We start from the raw sequence: 19,044 nt of genomic DNA on the forward strand, positions 1-19,044 counted from the left end.
GTCACAGGAGGTGATGGTGAGTGGCACTTTTACTTCCACCCCTTGATTCCTGGACCTGTGAATCCTGGCTATGGGAGAAACAGTACCACATATTGGACACTGATTCGGAGCATACATGGCCTTCTGGAGAACTTGCCCAAGCCCTGCAAAGTATTGTCACATAGTTGGCATTATAATTTTGACTTCAAAAGGCCATTCCACTGTTCTATCAATCCAGTTGCTTCAGGATGATGGGAAACATGGTAAGACCAGAGAATTCCATGAGCATGAGCTCATTGCTGCACTTTTTTCAATGTAAAGTGAGGGCCTTGGTCAGAGGCAATGCTGTGTAGAATACCATGACTCATTTCATGAGTCCACAGATGGTAGTCTTGGCTGAGGCACTGTGTGCAGGATAGGCAAACCCATATCCAGAGTAAGTGTCTATTCCAGTGAGGACAAATCTCTGCCCTTTCTATGATGGAAGAGGTCCAGTATAATCAACCTGCCACCAAGTAGCTAGCTGATCACCCTGAGAAATGGTGCCACATAGAGGACTCAGCGTTAGTCTCTGCTGCTGGCAAATTTGGCACTCAGCAGTATCTGGAACCAGGTCAGCCTTGGTGAGTAGAAATCCATGCTGCTGAGCCCATGTGTAACCTCCATCCCTGCCACCATGGCCACTTTTTTCTTGGGCTCATTGGGCAATGACAGAGGTGTTTGGGGGAAGAGGCTGAGTGGTGCCCACAGAACAGGTCATCCTATCCAATTGATTATTCAGTTCCTCTTCTGCTGAGGTCACCCACTGGTGAGCACTTACATGGGATACAAATATCTTCACAGATTTTGACCACTCAGAGAGGTCCATCCACATACCTTTCCCCAAATTTCTTTATCACCAATTTTCCAATCATGCTTCTTCCACGTTTCTGACCATCCAGCCAAATCATTGTCTACAGCTCATGAATCAGCATGTAATTGTACATCTGACCATGTCTCCTTCTATGCAAAGTACACAATCAAGTGCAGTGCTCAGAGTTCTTCCCAATGAGATTTCTCTTTGCCACTGTTCTTCAGGGATATCCTAGAAAGGGGCTATAGTGCTGTAGCTGTCCACTTTTGAATGGTGCCTGCTTATTGTGCAGAGCCATGTATGAACCAGGCCCTAGTCTTCTCTTCCTCTGTCAATTGATCATAGGGAACTCCCCATGAGGCCGTCAGTGCAGGCTGGGGGAGAGAAGACAGGGTGGCAGGAGTGGAGACCATGGTGTTTTAACCACTTCCTCATGTCACTTACTTGTGCCTTCAGGACCTGCTCAAGCCTGATCACACATATACCACTTCCATTTGATGATGAAATGCTTTTGTGCATAACCCACTTTATGGCTAGATGGTTCAGAAAGCACCCAGTTCATTATAGGCAGTTCAGGTCACATGGTGACTTGATGACCCATGGTCAAACGTTCAGTTTCCACCAAAGCCCAGTAACAGACTAAGAGATGTCTCTCAAAGAGGCAGTAATTGTCTGCAGAAGGTGCCAGGGTCTTGCTCCAAAATCCTAGAGGCCTCCATTGTGATTCACCTATGGGACCTGCCACAGGCTCCAAACAGCATCCCTATCTGCCACTGACACAAGCACCATTGAATCTGCTGGATCATATGGCCCAAGTGGCAGAGCAGCTTGCACAGCAGCCTGGACCTGTTGCAGAGCCTTCTCCTGTTCTGTACCCTACTGAAAACTGGCAGCTTTTCAGGCCACTCAATAATGGGCTAAATGAGAAATGTGGTGCCTCCAAAATCCAAATAGGCCCACTATGTGTTGTACCTTTTTCTTGGTTGTAGGAAGGGCCAAATGCAGCAAAATATTCTTTACCTTAGAAGGAATTTCTCAACAGCCCCACACCACTGAACCCCTAGAAATTTTACTGACATAGAGGTCCCTGAATTTTAGTGGGATTTATTGCCCATCCACTGGCACACAAATGTCTCACCAATAAGTCCAGTGTGTTTGCTACTTCTTGCTCACTGGATCCAATCAGTATAATGTCATCAATGTAATGGACCATTGTGATATCTTGGGGAAGTGAAAAGTGATCAAGATCTCTATGAATAAGATCATGACACAAGGCAGGAGTGTTGATATACCCCTGAAATTGGACACTAAAGGTATATTACTGGCCTTGCTAGCTGAAGTCAAATTGCTTCTCATGGACCTTATGGACAGGAATAGAGAAAAAGGCATTTGCCAAGTCATTGGTTGTATACCAGGTAGAAAGAGATGTGTTAATTTGCTCAAGCATGTGCGTGTGTGTGTATGTGTGTGTGTGTGTGTGTGTGTATGGAAGTTTATTACATATTAATTCACGTGATCACACGGTCCCACAATAGGCCATCTGCAGGCTGAGGAGCAAGAAGAACCAGTCCCAGTATCAAAACTGAAGAACCTGGAATCTGATGTTTGAGAGCAGGAGGCAAACAGCATGGGAGAAAGATGTAGGCTAGAAGGTTAGGCCAGTCTCTCTCCTTTCACATTTTTCTTCCTGCTTATATTCTAGCTACACTAGCAGCTGATTAGATTGTACCCACCCAGATTAAGGGTGAGTCTGCTTTTCCTAGTCCACTGACTGGAATGTTAATCTCCTTTGGCAACATCCTCACAGACACACCCAGGATTAATACTTTGTATCCTTTAATCCCATTTATTTGGCAGCCAGTATTAACCATCACAGGTACTATTCTCACAGTAACACTGTGACAAATTTTATTGCAGCAGATCATTTTGTTCAATTAAAATAATTATATAATTAAGGCCTATGGAGAATCGTGCATACTCAGTAGGGGAGCCGGCATTTGCTGCTCTCTTGTAAAACAACAATATGCCAATGCTACTGTGCATTCAAATATAGTTTTCCTTTTGTGGATACTCTGTCAAAAAACCGAGAAAAAAATGAGTAAGAATGAGGGTCCAGGAGATAAAAAATGACAATAGAAAGAATGCAAAAGTAGCACAAAACCATATATCAGAAAAAGGAAAGACTCCATAAGAGTGTGTTTAGGGGGGAAAAAAAAGCTAATAAAACTTTGAGTTATCATTTTAAAAAAAAGATAAATTCTTTGAGACTGAAAGATAAATAAGTTCTTTGAAACTGTCCACTGGGGCTGAAAGGTAAGCATGAGGTTTGGCATATTATGTCACATCAAATCAGAATTTGGTTTGTCTCACCCAGGTTGAGGGCCTGAGTCATTTCAACAGTCATCTTCGGAACTTTCAAGTGCAGCCTCTCAACCAGGAGACTCACCAGTCTACCAGATCATGCTTAATTTTGCTGGATGAGATCTCAAAACTTAACCCATAAGACACCAAATGAAGATGGTCCTTTGTAGCCTGGATCTAGAAACATTAATCAGTGCAATGGGAAGCTAGTATTTTTACTTTGACTTTGCATTTAAAGATAAGATTGACTACATCAGAATTTCAATGAAATCCTAAATAAAGGTAAATGTTGATGCCTGGTTACAACAGATGCTGGACCATGTGCAACGTCATTTTAGGTGGGGGCATTAGCTATGAAATATGCAGATATAGTAGAGGCACCATCAGAGAATCACTTGAAGAACCTTTTGAAATTATAACCTAATTAGGCCTCTGGGAAGAGAATGCCTTACCAAATGCAAGTATTCATTCATCATATTCTGAAGTATTATTTTCTTCTCTTTATTATTCTAATGTATTTATTGAGAATAAGCTTTGTAATTATTGTTTTCAATTAAGAAAAAAGGTGTTGGAAATAGATGCTTGGTGCTGCAAAGAAAAATCAGCACTGAGACAAAGGATATTTCAGCAATGCAATTTTTACTTCCCGGACTATAGGAAGGGCACTCTCACTTGCCATCTTGTCATGAGAGTACAATGAACAAAGGAAAACACACAAATTTATTCCATACAAATTTGGGGCCATCCTTATTGCTGTGTCTGATCTCCGTTGGCTAGAGCCATACCTCTTAATTTAAACTAAAACCCAATTGGCTAATAACTAAACTTTTCTAAATAGGTGAAAGCAGTGGAGAGCTGGGACATGCCTGTGAGCACATCCAGCACAGATATCTTGGTTAAAGTATAAGGACATAGAATGTACTACATGCCTGTAAGCATGGCATCTCTAACAACTACATAGGATAGGGATTAACAAAGTTATTAGCATACTTATTGCTTAACAAGAAAGGAAATTTTAGAAAGGAACTTTTCTATTTCCCACAAAAGGTGAAACACAATATGGTGGAAAGAATTAGCTAGACCTTTCTGTGCCATGAAAGCGTAAACCTGGGCAATTCATGAGCTGTCCGGTTCCCCCATGAGTAAAAATTCACTTTAAATACCCTCCTCTCATATTTCTCTCCAATCTCCTGTTTATTCCTTTGAAGTTGGCTTACCCTGGACTGTGATCAGAAAATTCAGGTGCTAGTTCGTGGTAGCCTTTAATTTGCTCATGTGCCCAACATCACTGGCTTCCACTCCTGACAACACTGATTACCTTCTAGAACTCCTTCTTTCTGTAGGGTACACTGTGTTGTCTAGGTAGCTACTGGAGAAATGGAAGTAGAATAATTTCTTCCTCCTCTTTGTCATCTAGGTCCTTTAAGTAAAACCAACATCAAAATGTACAGGTCAAAGGAACTGTTTTATTGAAGGACTAGGGTGCATTAAAAGGAAAATTATTATATAGGAGGTCAAGAGTCAACATTGCACATTGAATAATATATATATTTAAATCAAGTACTGCTCAGGGAGAAAGTACCATTCAAGAGTGCATCTCCCTGCTTTATCTTGGCTTTCCAGTCCTCTGGCTCTATAGTAGAGTGAAAGTGGGAGCCAGGGAAATAGCTTTGAGCCTTAGGCCCCTTCAGCAAGAGTAGAGATGAGTCTTTGAGGTTCTTTCACTTACGTAATGGCGTAAACTGTAGCTGTGTTCATCTCTAGAGCTTTTACTTCTAAATTTTGAATGGTCACATATGCTGAATTATCACATATACTCACATCTCCCCAAAACAAGCCTCATTCATTCAATTATTCAATGCATTCATTCATTCATTCATTCATCAAATATTACATGAGCACCTACCATCTACCATGTTAATAGTGAAATTGTAAACAAGTCATTTGAGCAAGATAATCTTGATTGTGATTAGTACTCTTAAGATACTAAACAGGGTGGGAATTAGAGTTACACAGAGGGAGTGCTACTTTAGGTAAGACGATCAAGAGTAGTCTCTTGAGGAAACAATATTTGAGCTAAGATTTTATGCCATAAAATTAGGATAATAATTTTATCTACCTTGAAGATTTTTGGAGAGGAGTAAATGAGATAACGTATGCAAAGTGATTGCTACGTGGCTTATAGTTAGTACCTAATAACTATTAGCAGTCATTATGTGTATCATTTTTATTATTAATTTTCATAACATCCTGACAAGATAGGTAGAGAATATAATATTGATTCCATTTTATAGATTAGGAAGCTAACTCAGAGACATTAAAAGATTTTTCAGGGACAGCACAGTTAGTGAATGGTAGAACCAGGACTTAAACCTAGTGTTTTGACTACTCTTCCAGTGCACTATCAGCATATAATTTCAAACCACTTGGAAGCAGCATTTCTTTATCTATGTATCCATCTCTCCATTCACATCCATCCATACATTTATCCATCCATCCATCTATCTACTTACCCATTTACCTGTGTTAGGATTCTCCAGAGAAAAAGTCTAGTAGGATCTTCAACACTCTCTCTGAGAGAGAGAGATTTATTTTTAATTATTGGCTCTCACAATTGTGGAAGCTAAAATGTCTGAAATTTATAAGGCAGGATGACAGGTGGAAATTTCAGCAAGAATTGATACTGCAGTCTTAAGTCCAAAGGCAGTCTGGAGACAAAATGCCCTTTTTGTTGGAGAACCTCAGTCTTTTCTCTTAAGGCCTGCTGTGGTCTGAATGCTTGTGCCTCTCCAAATTTATACATTGAAATCTAACTCCCAATTTGATAGTATTAGAAGGTGAAGCCTTTGGGGAGGGAGGTCATGAGGGCTCTGCCTCATTAGTCACCTTATGAAAGAGAACCCAGAGAGCTAACTAGTCTTTCTCTCATGTGAGGACATAGCTAGAAGGTACCATCTATGAAAAAGAGAAACCTCCCAAGACACACAGTCTGCCAATATTTTGATTTTAATTTTGAACTTCCACCTAGTCTAAGGTGTTTTGTTACAGCAGCTCAAAAACACTCAAACAAGGTCTTCCACTATTGGATAAAGCCCCACCACATTATATGTGCTTTACTTAGTCTATTGATGTAAATGTTAATCATGTCTAAAAAAATACCTTCACAGCAACATCTAGACTGATATTTAACCAAACAATTGGGCACCTTAACCTACTTAAGTTGATACATAAAATTATCATGCTTTCTTTTCCCTCCCTCCTTCCCTCCCTTCCTCCCTCCCTCCTTTCCTTCCTTCCTTCCTTCTTTTTCTTTCTTTCTCTCTCTTTCTTTCTTTCTCTCCTTCTTTGTTGTTCTCCCTCTCTCTGTTTTTTTATTTTTTTCTTCCTCTTTCTAGGAGTGAACACTACCATTGTCATGAAATTTACATTAAGCTATTGAATAAATGGAAGTTCCCTATTAATTTAGACTTTGAGCTTGGGAGGCACAGGCAGGACTCAGGTTCCGAGCAAGCATTCTTCCACATACACTCTTTGATAGAATGTGCTTCTGTACTAAATACAATTATAAATTATATTTTATTTAGTTGCCATGCATCACAGTGGATGTGCACCACTGTTTCTGGTACTTGCTGTAACTATTTTACTTCTATTCCTCAGCTCAACTGAACAAACCAAGCGCTTTCACAAAATAATTTCCCACAAATTTCATGTAGTATTACAACATCAAAGAGCCCCTCAGAGGAAAAGATAGACTTCAAAAAGAAGTTTGAAGCATATATGTGAATGATGATCCATTGGTCATTCATTAAATAATATAAAACAAATATTTTGCAAGTTTGGTAAAGAAGTTGATGGTCAAGATACCTCAGTTCCATTCAGTGATTCCATAATATAATACCTGTAAATTTATTGTAAGGTAACAATATTCAATGTAGACAATAATTTATGCACATAAATATTATTTGGAATTATGGAAATGAACAGAACTGAATTGTTAATAATAGGCAAATGGTTAAATATAGTAGAGTATGTTTTGCAGTTCTTCAAAAGTTCTTATGAGACTTTTTAAAACATATGAAAAACTGGTTATAAATGTATGCAATTAAAGTAAAATTCTCTATCTGTAGCATCCCAATTATGTAAAAATTGCAGACTAGAAGGATTTTTACCAGAAAAAAATATGGTTATTATCTGTAGTAGTTACTATCTTTGGATGGAAGTAGTATGAGTGATTTTTTTCCTATACATTATCTTTATTAAAAATAACTTATAAGGCCAGGAGTGATGTCACAAGCCTATAGGCCCAACTACTCAAGAGGCTGAGGCAGAAATATCACTTGAGCCCAGGAGTTCTAGATAGAACTGGGTAAAGCAGAACTCTGTAAAAAAAATTTTAAATGTAGAAGAAAAAATAAAAAAAAATTCTATTTTGCGAGTATACTTTTATGATAAATAAAAATAAACATGATTACCCTACAACTTAAAAATGAAAGGAAATAAATGTAAGTATTCTAGTGCCATGTGATGAGTTTAAGAGCTATATTTTGTGGCATATAATCTTTCTTTATTTATACAATAATAAAATTAGGATACAATAATAAATTAAGGAAACATGGAAATACCTTTCAGTCCATTCCATTAGCTACAAAACTCTTGTAGTTTAATTTAGGAGATAAATTCTGGGAAAAAAAAATTCTCAAGTTTCAGTTTGTACTTTTAGATCCTCACACCATGAAGCTTCTCTGAAATTGATGCATGATTTGTGTGACCATCCTTTCACTGCTTGCCTGGAATCCTCTTGCGCCTTCTTTACTATTAACTTTGGTCTGCATTCAAGCTCTTGCACAAGGCTTGAGACCATCAGGAATTTCTCTCAGATTCCTCCAGCCCAGAGTAATCTTTCTTTCACCTATTCAGCAGATCATGTGTTCACATTAACTGTGAGGCTTCCCCCTTCCCTCGTACTCTTAAATCTGTCTCAACTCTTTTCCATTAATGGTTTTCTGTATTCATTACTCTGTCCTTCAGACATACAAGGGTGTCTTTTTCTGTAATGTGCACACAGGCTCAAGCCTCTCACTGCATGCTTTTTAGCAACTTCTGGTCTTTTCAGCCAAGCTGGACTGTGCTGTCTCCACTTACTTCTTTTCAAATCATAGCGGTCAAGCTTTAACCCTCGGCATGTGACTATATGACACAAGGTTACCCATAACCTTTACTTCTTAAATCCAATTTACAATTTTCAGTTTTTTTAATATGACTTTCATGTGGAAATTGACATTATCAACTGCCACTTTGGGAAAAGCTTTTCCTTTGGCTGCCACCCCACTTTCTTCTTATTTTCCTTCTACTTTTTAGCTTATTTATCAATCTTCTTTGCTGGATTGTCTGTCTTTTCCTTCTCATTTGGATTTACTGTTTCTCAGGATTATGGATTTGATTTTCTTCTTCGTCTTCCATTTATCTAATCTATTTTCTCAGGGTGATTTCATCCACTCCTAGGCTTCAACTAGAATCAACATAATACTGACCCTCAACTATTAATAAATAAGTCACAATGCAGTTTTTCTTGCTTCTGAGTTTTATTCTTATCTCTCTATTTATTTTATGAAGATGTACACTTGAATTTTACAGATACCTAAAATACCACATGATAAAACTGAGCTAATTATAAAACCACTTTTACCATAACCATGTCCATTTGGACTGCTGTAGCAATATATAAGCTGTGTCACTTCTAAACAACAGACCTTTATGTCTCACACTTTTGGAGGCTGGGATGTCCAAGAACAAGGCACTGTCAGATCTAGTGTCTGGTGAGGGCCCATTTCCTGGTTCTTAGATGGAGGCGTCTTACTGTGCCCTTGCAGAAGGAAGGAAGCTTTCTCAGGCCCTTTTTATAATGACACTAATGCCATTCATGAGGACTCCACTCTCATGACCCAAAAGTCTCACCACCTAATACCATCACCTTGAGGGCTAGGATTTCAACACATAAATTTTTAGGGAAGAAAAACTTTCAATCTGTAGCCACCACCTCCAACAACAACAACTTAGTCACCTTTTAGTGTGTGAGGGGGTGTATAGGTTTTATGGTTGATACCATCACCATCACCTAATCACTGAGAGATAAAATTCTTATATTATTATCAGTATATCTCCTTTTCTTCAATGCCATTGACCTACTTCCATATAATCAATTATGTACTCATCATCATTCAGCAAGATTATTGCAATAAATTTCTAACTTGCTTGCCTCTATTCCACTCCATCTAATTATCTTCTCTACTAAAGCCAGTCTTTTTCTATTTTTAACAGTTATTACTGTTCCTGTTAACTCTTTACTTGGCTTCCTTTATTGAATTTTTCTATAGCTTTATAAAGGTCAATGGATTTAACTCTTGACTTATGGCTAGATACTGCCTGATATGGTTTGGCTGTGTCCCCACCCAAATCTCACCTTAAATTGTAATAATCCCCATGTGTCAAGAGCAGGGCCAGGTGGAGATAATTGAATCATGGGGGCAGTTTCCCCCATACTGTTCTCCTCGTAGTGAATAAGTCTTATGAGATCCGATGGTGTTATAAATGACAGTTCCCCTGCCACCATGTATGACATCCCATTGCTCTTTCTTTGTCTTCCGCCATGATTATGGGGCCTCCCCACCATGGAACTGTGAGTCCATTAAGCCTCCTTTCTTCATAAATTACCCAGTCTCAGTCTCAGGTACATCTTTATTAGCAGCATGAGAAAAGACTAATACACTGCCCTGCTATTTTCTACAGCTGTCCTACTTTCTTTTTTAATCTGTGCCTCTACTACTTCTGTTCTTCAAACATACCATACTTTATTCTGTCTCTCCAAAATATGCTTACTGTCATGATACTCCTGTAACATTGCTACATTTTTCTCTCTCAGAAATAACCTTATACATAAAGCTTCCTGAAATGCCTATCCAGAAAGAACTGGTGATTTTAAGATGTTTCTGTATTTGTTCATCTTTTATCACCATCTTTATTAGAATTAACTATAAATTATAAATATAATTATATATAATTCTAACATAATTATAAGATTCCTGAAAACATTATGATCCTAATTTTTCTTTTGAATACCCTATAAAATTTAGTACAAGGGTGAAATATGGGGACTGCTCAATGAATATTTATTTATGATTTTTTGATTTGTTCTCTTTTCTCTGCAATCAATGAATATTTAAATGATGAGTTACACAACTCAGAAGTCCCTTTAGTGGACCACATGAATCTGCTTCACATTTATTCAGTTTATTTGTCTATAATTCAGCAAGTACCTATAGCAACAAATAAAAGTCATTGTATTTTACTGTTGCTTTATGGCTTGAGACTGCCATGCTATTTTCATGTTATCTGTTTTAAGGGGAATAGACACAAGAAGGCTTTTTTACAAACACACGCACACACATGTACACACACACATAACAAAAAACAAATATGCATTTCATCTTATGGGAATTTTGAGACTAGAGATTTTTATTTCGAAATATATAGTTAGCCTGTGGCAAAATGGTAAAGCTGGTGATTTGCTTTGGGGACACTCCTACTCTACTATTACAGCATTTTCCCCCTTCTCTTTACATTCTCATTCTTCCACCTACATTTCCAGAGTACATAATGCCCTCCAGGGCCCCTTATAAAACCCTAACTTCGAGAATGGTCTCAGGTTACCATCCTTTCTTTCTTTCTTTTTTTTTTTTTTGAGATGGAGTTTCATACTGTTACCCGGGCTGGTGTGCAGTGGCACGATCTCGGCTTACTGCAACCTCCGCCTTCTGGGTTCAACAAATTCTCCTGCCTTAGGAATTCCAAATAGCTACGATTACAGGTGCCTGCCACCATGCCCAGTTAACTTTTTGTATTTTTAGTAGAGATGGGGTTTCAGTATGTTGGCCAGGCTGCTCTAGAACTCCTGACCTAGTGATCTGCCCACCTCTGCCTCTGAAAGTGCTGGGATTACAGGTGTGAAACACCATGCCCTGCCTAGGTTGTTTTTACTTATCTTACAGAATAGCCTTAGGTATGGGTGATTAAAAATGTTTGATATGTTACCAATCACAGGTGCATTTGAATTTTAAAAGACTTCTCCTGAGATATATGATTTTTAATTTTATTATTCTAATGCTAGAATTTAAGTTGCTTGTGGTGGGAAAGTGGAGCACTAGGGCAATTCTAGCATATAGATAACTAGTTATCTCCTTTATTACACAGTATTTGAATAGGCACTGGAATTTGTCAAACTGGAGGTTAAAAGCACTGTATTAGTCTGTTCTTACAATGCTGATGAAGACATACTCAAGACTGGGCACTTTATAAAAGAAAGAGGTTTAATGGACTTACAGTACCATATGGGTGGGGAGGACTCAGACTCATGATCACGCTGGAAGCCAAGGAGGAACAAGTCATATCTCACATGTATAGCAGCAGATAGAGAGAGAGCTTATGCAGGGAAAGTTCCATTTTTAAGACTGTCAGATCTTGTGAGACGTATTCACTATCACCAGAACAGCATGGGAAAGACCTGCCTCCATGATTCAATTACCTCCCACTGGGTTCCTCCAATGACACATGGGCATTGTGGGAATCATAATTCAAGATGAGATTTGGGTGGGAACACAGCCAAACCATATCAGGCACAGTTCTCTACAAAACTGCCCTAACTTCAATTATCAGCTACAAGTTTGGGGTTTCTAGAGCTACTCTCAGGTCTGACCAGCTACCTCAGGGTTTGCCATGGCCACCCTTAGGTTCAACAATTTATAGAAAAGACTTATAGAACTTACTGAAAATGCTACTCATATCATTACAATTTTATTATAGCAACAGAATACAAATGAGAACCAGAAAAAAGAAGAGATCTGTAGAACAGTGTTTGTAAGAGTTCCATTTACAAAGTTGCCATTGTCCTAAGGGATGTCTTACTCTCTCAGTATCAAAGTAAAACAATGCTCAAAGAATATTGACAACCAAGGTAGCTCATGCAAGCCACAGTGTCCAGAGGTTTTGTTGACATTTCATGGATACATATGATTGTTGAAACAGTGGCCATGTGGATAAACTCAATGTCAAAACCTTCCCCAGAGGAAAGGGGTTGATATCACTTGGCTCAAAGCCCAAATCCTCTAATTACATGGGTGGTTTTTCTGACATGACCAGTCTCCATCCTGAGTAATCAATCTCATTACCATAAGCAATCTGGGGGCTCACCATGAGTCACCTCATTAGCATACACATAAAATGTGATCAGGGGTCCATCACAGATAACAAAGATACATCTATCACTCAAGAAATTCCAAGAGTTAAATTGTTACCTCCCCGGAAATGGGGATGCCAGACTAATTCTTCATTACACAATGGTAAATATACAAATTTAACAACTTTCTTACAGAGCAGAAAAACATTTAGCTCTTTGGATTTCTGTGTGTGCATTTTGAAACACATGAGAAGAAATTAGATGGCCATAGTTTATAAAATATTTACAACCTTCATTCTCTACTACCTGTATTAAAATAGATAAAACACAATATCAAGTAATCACATCCTATTTATTTCTTAGACTTCCATTTTTTTAAAAAAGAAGAAGAATCCTTTTCTGCTATCAAATCATTAAAATAATAGTAATATGAACAGTACATTTTCTGTTCGAATCCAAACTTGAAAAATGAATGCATAAACTATAAGCCTCAGAATCAACGAAAACTCAAAATTTATCAAAGACCTGAATTTAATATCTAAAATCATGAACTTCTTAGACAAAAACATAGAGGGATCATCTTCATGACCTTGGATTTGGTAATGAGTTTTCAGATATGATACCAAAAGCACAGGCAACAACAAAAATAAAAATAGATTAATTGAATTTCTTCAAAATTTAAAACTTTGGTGCATCCTAGATTATTGTCAAGAGAGTAAAAAGACAATGCATAGAATGATAGAAAAATTTTTCAAATCATATATCTAATATTGGTTTAATATTGAGACTAAATAACTCATACAATTCCAAAACAAAACAAACCAACCCAATTAAAAATGGGGAAAGGATGTGAATAGACATTTCTTTAAAAAAGACATACAAATGACCAACAAACAATTTAAAAGGTATTCAAAATCATTAATTGTCTCAGTCCATTCAGACTGCTATAACAAAATACCTTAGAGTGGGTAATTTATAAACAACTGAAAATTATTGCAGACAGTTCTGGAAGCTAAAAAGTCAAAGATCAACACACCACCATATTCAGCATCTAATGATGGCTGTCTGCTTCATAGATGATGTCTTCTATGTGTCTTCATATGACAGAAGGGGCGAACAAGCTTCCCCAGTCCTCTGTTATAAGAGCACTAATCCCATTCAGGAGAGTAGATCCCTCATGACCTAATCACCTCCCAAACGCCCACCTCTCGATAATGCTACGTTGGTGATTAAGTTTCAACATATGAATTTGGGGCCTGGGAGGACACAGACATTCAGACCACAGCACTAATGATCCTAATCATTAGGGAAATGCAAATCAAAACTACAATGAGATGAGATACCACTTCACATCCAGTAGGATACCTACTATTAAAAAAAAAAATAGAAAACAAAAAAACTCGGCAGAAAATAAGTATTTAAGTATTGGGAAGAATATGAAGAAATGGGAAGCCTTCTATATTGTTGGTAAGAATGTTGAATAATGTAACCACCATGGAAAACAGTTCCTCAAAATTCTAAAAATATAATTTGCTACATGACTCAGCAATTCCACTCTTGAGTATATACCTGAAAGATTTGAAAGCAGAGTCTCAAAGAATTATTTGTGTACCCATGTTTATAACAGCATTATTCACAATAGCCAAAGGTGGAGGCAATCCCAGTGTCCATCTACAGGTGGATGAATAAACAAAATGTGATATACACATAATGGAATGTTATTCAACAATAAAAAAGAATGAGGTTTTGATACATTCTACAACATGGATGGACGTTGAAACACTATGCTAACTGAAATATTTCAAACATAAAGGAAAACGATTACATATTTCTACTTATATGAGGTATCTAGAATAGGAAAATTTTTAGGGACAGAAAGAATAGAAGTTACCAAGGGCAGGGTGGGGGAGGGGAAATGGAAATTTTTGCTCAGTGAGTATAGTTTCTATTTGCGATCACAAAAAATAGATAGTGTTGATGGCACACAACGTTGTGCATGTATTTTATACCTCTGAATGGTGCAGTTAAAATGTTTAGAATTTTAAATTTTGTATTAAGTAATTTTATTATGATTTTTCAAATGTCAGTGAGCCAAACATTCAGGGTAAAGAGAGAAAAATAGAAGAATGTGTCATTGTCCAACAACTAGTTATTAAAAGCATAAAGTTAAAGTTTCATGAATTTCTGTAACTACAGAGAAACTTTCAGATGGGTCTTTGTATAGGAAAGAGATAAAGTGCTATGATAAATTATATGCTTTTCTGCTTTGTACGTTTTACATAGTGTAAACAAGATTGTGTGTCCCATTCCAGGCTGATCCAATTAATTCTAAACCAAAATTACACACATTATACAACCAAATTTATTTGAGACCCTATTGCCCCAACTTATAAATGTTTATGGCTCTATACAACTGTTTGTTGTTAAATTATAACTTTATTTAAAGAGTAATGTGGTAGACAGAATGCTGACTTCCTAAAATACGTACTTCTTGATTCCTAGAACCTGTGAATGTATTATGGTTATATGGCAAAAGGGATTTTGCAGATATAATTAAGGTTATAGTACTTGAGAATGGGAGGTTATCCTGGATTATCTAGGTATACTCAATCTAATATGAACCCTTAAAAACAGAGAAATTTATCTTCCTACAGTCAGAGATACAGCAAAAGAGAAAGGGCAGGGGATACGTGAGGCAGAGAAATTTGACATGTGAGAAGAGTTTGAGCCACTGTTTCTTGCTTTGAAGATGGAGGAAGACGGCAATGAGCCAAGGAATGTAGTCAGCCTTTAGAAATAGAATGACCTTCATCCAAAGTAACCAGCAAAGTAATGGGAGTACCAGCAAAGTGGCCAGCAAAGTAACAGGAGGGAGCCTCAGTAGCACAATTCCAGGGAACTGAACTCTGTCAGCAGATTGGATTTTAAGTAAGTGGGGAAATGTATTCTTCCCAAGAACCTCCAGAACAAACAAAGCCCTGATAACACTTTGATTTTGGCCTTGTGGGACCCACAGCAAAGAAACCAGCCAATCCTACTGATTTTTAATCTACAGAACTGGGGAATAATTTTGTGCTGTTATAAGGTACTAAGTTTGTGGTATTTGTTATGGCGGTGATAGATACTATGCAAACAATATCTGGAAACACTGTAGTGCTTTTCAATGCATCTGGCTAAATTTCTCCCAAACATTATTCAAAAGGTAACAGCAACCAAAAGAATACCGTTACCAAACATGTTCATCTTCCTTTCCGATGGCTCTCTGACATTTAATAGTTACTGAAATTAAGCAACATGACCCCAAAGCCTCTGAAATTCAGTACCTTTTCCCTGAGTATATCTTGACTTTTTATAAAGGGCACCCAGGAAAATCAAGGGAAAACAAGAAAAATAAAAGAATATTGTTATGTTTTTTCCTGGCGAGTTAGCAAAATCTCAATTCAAATATTGCATATTTGATGTTGAATAATAATGACTCAGGAGATGATTTCTCACTTGCAGAGTAAAAATACTTTAACTTGAAAAAAAAGAAAAACTTCTATCTGCACACTTTACAAGATGACACTCTGAACACTATTCATTTTGGTATTTGCTCCAAGTCTCAAGGTCAAGACAGTTAAGGTAATTTCAGAGGTCTAGGGTATACATTTCAAGAGAGGAGAATTCACACAGATATGATTCAGATTCAGGTGAAGTGAAATAAAGCTGTCCTTTTTACTTTCTGAAATATTGCTGCCAATCCGGTTTCACATCCAGAATATTAGTTTTATTGTAGTCCATAAAAAGTTTCTATAAACTTAGTCGTTAAAACAACACACATTTCTTACCTCCTAGTGTCCGTAAGCCAGGAGTCTCCAGTCACAACTTGGCTGGGTTCTCAACTCATTTTCATTGGGGTACCACCAGGGTTTCAATGGAGCTGCATTTTCATCTGGAGGCTTAGCTGGGATAGCGTCTGATTTCAAGCTCAGTGTGGTTGTTGCAGAATTCATTTCATTGTAACTGTGAACTGAAGATCCTGACTTTTTTCTGCCTGTCAGTTTTCAGCTGGAGGCTGCCCTCAGGTGTTATGGGTCAACAGAAGTTTTTTGCCATGTGGACTTTTTCAACATAGTTGCTAACTTCATTGAACCAGCAAGGAGAAGCTCTAAAGCAGTCAATTAGCAAGATTTATATAATATGATATTATCATAGGAGTGGCATCCTATCACTTTTGTATGCTATTAGACACAAATCACACAGGTGTCACCTACAGTCAAGGGGAGGGATTATGCAAGGGTGTGAATATCAGCAGGTGGGAATTCTACTGTGAGGCCAGAGTCACCTTAGTTTGTCTGCTAGTCAAATTTCATGATTGTCTATGCTTAGAAAGTAAAAAACCAGACTTTTATTGCTTTATTAAAGTTTCCTGTACTCATTGAGAGACAAATATAGAAAACATTGGTTAAGAGCACTGATATTGGAATATTCACATAGACCTGGGATCATATACCAATTCTAATGTGTGGTTTTGGGCTAGTTGTTCAGCTGCTGTAACTTACTCTTATGGAAAATGCAGACAAAAATGCCTATCTACTAGTTTTTCTGTGAGAGGTAAATGATAGAATACATGTTAACCTATTTAGTAAAGTGAGACAAAAATTGAGAAAATAAAAAAGTTATTTATACTTTTTTGTTTTTATAGAAACCGTCTTCCTGATTCTCAGGCAAGAGCCAAAATTAGTATACTGGGGGAAAAAAATTCTGTTTTAATCAGTATCTGTAGCATAACCCAGTCTGCCTAACATGAACTATATGCTCCATGAAGAGATTTTACTGACTATACGTTTCATTTTAAGTCATCCCTAATCCATTAACACTAGTTTTTGAACATTTCAATTTTACAAATTTTTATTTTAAGAAATACCAAATTTAAACTCAAATTTAAAATAATTCTCTCAATTTGGGTTGAACTGGATTGACTGTTTAGTAGACATACAAAATAACTGAACATCTCAACAATTTTGAGGGGTTTATTTATTGACTCCTCTTTAAGTAAGGAGTTTGTCTGCATGAAGCATGAAACCTTTCAAGTATTAAGTATACAAATAAAGTGGCAAATGGGGAGTGCAATTTTTGTAACAACCACTGTTTTGTTATGCCATGTGGGCTGCATTCAGTTTCACATAAATTGTTGAAATACAAAACATGGCTCATGGTATGAGTTCATGTACCAGCTGAATTTATTTTTGTCAATTAACAGCTGCATATGCTGCTGAGATACTTTGGCTAATATACTGCATTACTTTCATATTGCAGCATCCAATACAGATCACACCAGGCCACTGCTGTCTTGCAGAGAATAATTATATTATAGTCATTATTGTGATAACAGAATATTTTCTTTAGCTCTTGATTCTTGTACTTCACTCACAGTAGCCACATAGATAACTAAATAGGTAGGTAGGTAGAGAGAGAGAGAGAGAGAGAGAGATAGTACCTGTGAGTGATTCATGCCACATACTTTGGCATTTGAGGCATATTAGAAGTGCCCTAGTGATAAAATTTATTAAAATGAATGTATATAAATCAGAAAATATATGTATTAGAATTGAGGAAGAACATTAATTCCTGATTTGGTGATTTAAGTCTATTCTTGTCTATGCCTTAACTACTTTTTCCTTTCTGATTTTTTGTCCTTCACAACTATTATTAAAACAAACATGAAATTAGAAAGGAGATTTAGACTTGCTAACAGATGTGGGACTAGTTCTGGCACTTAACCATTGATTATTTTATGGTAATAATTTAATTCTTTTTAACCTCAGCTGCCTCCCCTGTAAAAATGAGATTGCTAAATTTCTGCCCTGACTGCCATACACAGTTGTTAAGACCATTTAGAAGAATAAAAATAACATAATCTATCCAGTGTGTCTCAGTTTCTACCTAAGGATATTTTGAGGTCCTGTGGGTGTAGAAATAGAATACAAAGAGTCTGTGGCTAAATCTGAGTCAGCCACACAAACACAAAACTTATTTAGTTTATTAATTTTTGTATGAAAATGCATATAGCTTTAAAAATTCTATTCCTTAATACATTGCACTTCCTTCAATAAAATTTTGTTCTATATTCACTTTTGTGTAAAACTGGTGTCATGAAAAGATTTGCTTTGGCTTTATTTTCTGTCCTATGACTGCCATGTACATGCAACTGCTTTATAAATTATAAATATTTGACATATCTGCATTCTTATGATAGATAAGAAGGAAGGACAGCATTGAATGTTTCTGTGAAATAAGCTAATGATAATGTTTATTTCTCTAATAAAATAATATGCATGGATGAGATTCAGGAAGGCTAAAAATATGTGCTACAGGGGTAAATATGAACATTCTGTGGTGGTACTCCAAGAAGACAAGGTAGTTATTAGCACCAAACAGAGGAATATCTTAAAAAGTATAAATAAGAACCTTATGAAATGAATGTCTTTTTAACAAGGTAATGTAAAATGCTTCATGTGTCACATTGTGCAATAGCTTAGACATCACCTTATGAAATGCAGTCAGCATTTCCCCTGATCACGACGAAGTAATTGTCAGGGGCAATTCAGTGGCAATTTAAATAATCTAGTTTTATCAACAG

At 37.0% G+C, this 19,044-nt stretch overlaps 1 long non-coding RNA gene across 2 annotated transcripts in view; it reads right to left on the minus strand.

Annotated features, from left to right (window-relative positions):
- LOC116524389 overlaps nt 1–16,763 on the minus strand; it is a 61,051-nt gene extending 44,288 nt beyond the window's left edge. Inside the window, exon 1 of one of the 2 annotated variants that reach the window (XR_004257311.1) lies at nt 16,250–16,763. This is a non-coding gene — a long non-coding RNA (uncharacterized LOC116524389). The remainder of the gene's footprint in view (nt 1–16,249) is intronic. The other variant, XR_004257310.1, reaches the window with a different exon arrangement.
- Between the last annotated feature and the right edge of the window lie 2,281 nt (nt 16,764–19,044).

This window comes from Sapajus apella, unplaced genomic scaffold (assembly GCF_009761245.1).
Source record: "Sapajus apella isolate SASKATOON/1434 unplaced genomic scaffold, GSC_monkey_1.0 scaffold45, whole genome shotgun sequence".
In the NCBI taxonomy this organism is placed as follows: domain Eukaryota; kingdom Metazoa; phylum Chordata; class Mammalia; order Primates; family Cebidae; genus Sapajus; species Sapajus apella.